This window comes from Ailuropoda melanoleuca, chromosome 14 (genome assembly GCF_002007445.2).
Source record: "Ailuropoda melanoleuca isolate Jingjing chromosome 14, ASM200744v2, whole genome shotgun sequence".
In the NCBI taxonomy this organism is placed as follows: domain Eukaryota; kingdom Metazoa; phylum Chordata; class Mammalia; order Carnivora; family Ursidae; genus Ailuropoda; species Ailuropoda melanoleuca.
The window spans coordinates 48,858,064-48,862,284 of record NC_048231.1 but is presented as its reverse complement, the minus strand read 5'-3'; the positions used below and the strand labels follow the sequence as shown (position 1 = coordinate 48,862,284).

Genomic DNA, 4,221 nt, shown 5'->3' with positions numbered 1-4,221 from the left:
TGGGTAGTAAGGAGGGCACGTATTGCATGGTGCACTGGGTGTTATACGCAACTAATGAAGCATCAAACTTTACATCAGAATCAGGGGATGTACTGTATGGTGATTAACATAATATAATAAAATAAAATTAATTATAAAAAAAAAAATAAAAAAAATAAAAAGAGTCAAACTAGCTTCTTTGGGAGCCAGTTCTTCTAAACAGAAGTCACTGATGGAAACGAAGGAAGGGGAAGTTTTCAAACATTTTTTGCATGCTCTTCTTAGAGAAGCCCACTCTTCCTTGCTTCCCAGATGTGATCAAGGGTACAACAGGGAAACATGCAGATAGACATTATGGGGAGAAACCCACTAAAAATAAACATGTCCCAGTCTAGTATATATTTTTAAAGATTCATCCATGTAATTCAAGATCAGTCATTTAGAAGCAGCTCCACTCAATGCCACATAGCATTAAAACCCAGCCGCTATGAAGTGAGTCATCTTATAAGAGCAGGTTGGACTGAAGGCTATGTCAGAAGACACTTACATTCCTTCTCTGAAATCCATTCTTTTGATAATGAAAGGGGTGAAGAGTTTAAAGTCACCACTTATGATGTTCTGGAATGTTTTCTTAAAAGAGAAAAGATCCTTGGAAAATGCACCCAGGGGTTCAAAGACATAAGTGTAGGTTCAGGAGTACTAAGAAATTGCCTCTTCTGGGATAACAAGGAGTTGAGCAGCATTCTTCTTTACTTGGTAACTTAACCTAAGAGGAGAAAAAAAAAGCTTCATTTCGGCATTAGGCATATGGTTGGCATTCACCAAGTGTTTATTAATAATAATGACTTATGGATGCCAAACCCCCGTTAGAGCGAATTGTCCCAGATCCAAGTTCCACAACAAACCAAAGGATTTCAATGTCCTGGCAGGAGGCTTGAAAGATTTGGAACAATTCACACATAGTACAACTCCTGCTCACACCACAATGCATTTTCTCCCTCCCACTCCCCACCTCGACTCACCCCCACATCTAGTGGGGTGGCCCACTGGAGGCCCTCTACCACATGTCCCTAGTTAATCAAGGGTTGTTGCTTTTTCTCACCTACACCAGGCTTTCTGCATTTTCTTCACAAGATCAACAAGGTTCTAATGTGGTTCTTCCTCCCAGGAGTGTGAACAAAGATAGCCTTAATTAAAGGGAAAAACCCATCAGTGGTGGGCCAATGACAAGATGGTGGCAAGTAGGGTGCGTTATTTCCCTGGGTCCATTCACCTCTGCAAGGGCGCTCAGGATCCCCTCATCAGGCCATTTCCCATCGTTCTTCTCTGAAGTAAACAGAAAATTCACCTGCTTCCAGCCCTGATGATGTTGGTAAGTGTCCAGCACTTTGGGATAATACAGCCACCCATTTTTCCAAGATTGCAGGTGAACAAACCAAGGCCACAGATTTCTCCATCACTCTGTCTGTCAAAGATAAATACAAAGTAATGAGCACCTGGCTCAGTGAGGATGAGCCACATTCACCGTGGATAAAACTTCATCCTGCGTTTGTCTGAACTCAAACTCCTCCCCACTCTTCCCTTGAGCAGCAGCAAGACTCACTTTCTCATCCAAAAGGAGTGGAATAAGATTCTTATCATCACTTGGCTTGCCAGACAATAATGGATCTTGCCAACCTCAGTGCATTTTCTTCCCCAAACACATCTGCCCTCACAAACACACACAGCTAGCTATTCACACGGTCCTGACTATAAGCGCTTTCAGTTGCCAGCAGTTGTCAGAGTGGGAGGGGCCCTGACAGCTTTGTTCATAGATACAATAGAGAAAGCGAGTTTGTTTTGTTTTTGAATTTACTTTCAATTACAGTAATTTTACTGAGCTCTGTTGTGTATTAACATATATGGGAGAAGTATATTAATAACAGCCAAAGAGAAAGGAATTTCATTTTTTACAGATGTGATTCAAGTTATTTCCAATAAGAGCATGGCTCCATCTCCTCAATATCATTTAAAAAACATATTTAATACATTATGTCCCTCACATGGGTCAGGCATTCTGCTGGAACCTAGAGACACAAAAATGAGCAACAGAGATGCAGTCCTGTCCTCACTGAGCTTACCATCAGCCTAACATCAGAGAGAGACAAGTGAAATATAAATGAAATGCCATTTCAGTGTTCTCTTTCTTGATCTGGGAGTTGGCTACATAAGTGTGTTCAATCAGTGAAAATTTAAGGAATTGTACACTTTTTTTCTGTGTGTGTATGTATATGTGTATATATATATATTTTTTTCATTAAAAAGCTAAAAACTTCTTTGAAAATCTAATGACTACACCCAACATATGATTATATACAAGGAAAATAGCCATTTTTCCATACTCTGAAAATCATTCCCCTAAAACAACCTGCCATGTGGGGCAGGGCCTGCTGGACAAACACGAAAGAGAAAATGCACAAGATGAAGGGCCTCATGTGGAAAAACATGAAGGTTGAGATTGCCTATGTGATGTTTTCAGGTGCTTCAGAAATCCCAGTCACTTGAATGGCCTTAACAGGAGTGCATCTGGAAGCAAGCCATTCTGGACCTTTAGGAATACAAAATATGGAGGGGGTGCCCAATGCTGGATGAGTTCTGCTTACTGAGACAAAGGGTTGGGTTGTATCTTATCTGGTGCAGAATGGTGTGGACTGATGACCAGGGGAGCCCAAGCAAGGCATTGGGAATCCTGCTACGGTTCAGGGAAGGATCAGAGCCCCAAGGTTCAAGCAAAGGCCAGAACAGGATGGTGATAAGTTCCTGAGGGGCTCAGGAACTGGGTACTACAATGTTGTTTGCAGGAGCACTTTCTGTTTATGACAGGATCCCAACCAGAGATTTCAGGGTAAGGGATGTCTGACTGCGACTAGGGACAGAGGGGAGTGAAGGGGAATACAAAAGTCTAAGTCAAAAGACTGAGGAAGTGAGAAAGAGGGATGGACACAAAGCAAACAGGCACTTCAGGAATGGTGATTAACCCAAAAACTCACTCTGGGAGGTTGAGACTACCTTCTAGCCAAGAGAGGGTGGCAAGGCGGGATTTACACTCCCACCAAAAAAAGCTAAAACACTGAGGGAAACATTTGAAATGACAGTTTTCAGACTGAGAGGTGAGAGGTGAAATATACAGACTACATATAAGAATAGCAGTCTGACCATAGCCTATGGCACCCAGCCCAGGATGGTCACCCACTCTCTGCAGTAACCAGCCCAGGAAGTGAGACTCTATCTCAAGCAACCTTTCAGGAAGTCAAACAATGCCCCTGTGACAGTCATCTCCAAATAGCGAAGACTTGATTAACAACTGATAGTTTACCTAATTTTTGCCTCTATGTCCAATTTAGGAACAACTGGAGAAAGGTGAATATGTATCCCTAACCAATCAAATAGGGTGACCCAATTCTGGTTAGCCCACGTAAAACTTCCCAAGCTAGCAGCCTTCAACAGCACATTTCCTTGCTCTCATTTGGGCGAACTTCATTAATTTCCACAAAGGGGATCAATGAGGTGAGCCCCATGACCACCCCAGCACATGGCCCAAACCACAGTACAGGGAGGGCACCAGAGTGGAGATCCCTGGGTCTGAGCCAGAGAGGTGCAGGCAGAGTGAGAGTCAGGGGAGGACAGGCTGGGTGGACGTAATGGAGCAGAATCTTGCAGAGGAGAGAGACACACAGAGATCAATTCCGGGGGGCAGGATCAACCAGTGAGTCTGGGGGCAACTGGATATCAGTGCCCTGGGGATATTTGGGGGACAGTATAGAGCACACCTCAGAGGTACCCTGGCCAGAAGGGCAAGGAATCTCGGAGTTTATCCTTCTTCTCCCCAACCACCAGGGGCCACAAAAAAGCCAGAGCGCGAGTGAAGGTAGGACATGTGTGAGGCACCGACAATGACTACATCATCTTCCCATTCCTGACTTGACGAGTTATTATTTTTTTCTCATGAACTGGCAATGAACTTTATTAAACATGTTTCACACATCTACTGATGTGATCATGACTTTTTCTCCTTTTTTCTGTTGATGTAGTGAATTACACGGATTCATTGTCCAGTGTTAAACCAACCCTGCTTCATAGAATAAACCCCACTTGTTTCTGATAGATGACCATTTTATATATTGCTGGTATTCACTGTATACTTCAAAGCGTACGATATTCCAGAAAGCACATATGATGTAAAGTATTCACTAACATTCTATG

The 4,221-nt window shown here is 43.0% G+C and overlaps 1 long non-coding RNA gene across 1 annotated transcript in view; it reads right to left on the bottom strand.

The window, feature by feature from the left end:
- LOC117796080 overlaps window positions 1-1,428 on the bottom strand; it is a 3,611-nt gene extending 2,183 nt beyond the window's left edge. Inside the window, exons 1-3 of the long non-coding RNA XR_004620431.1 lie at window positions 1,253-1,428; window positions 1,082-1,166; window positions 527-745 (exon numbers count right to left, since the gene is read on the bottom strand). This is a non-coding gene — a long non-coding RNA (uncharacterized LOC117796080). The remainder of the gene's footprint in view (window positions 1-526; window positions 746-1,081; window positions 1,167-1,252) is intronic.
- Window positions 1,429-4,221: the final 2,793 nt, after the last annotated feature.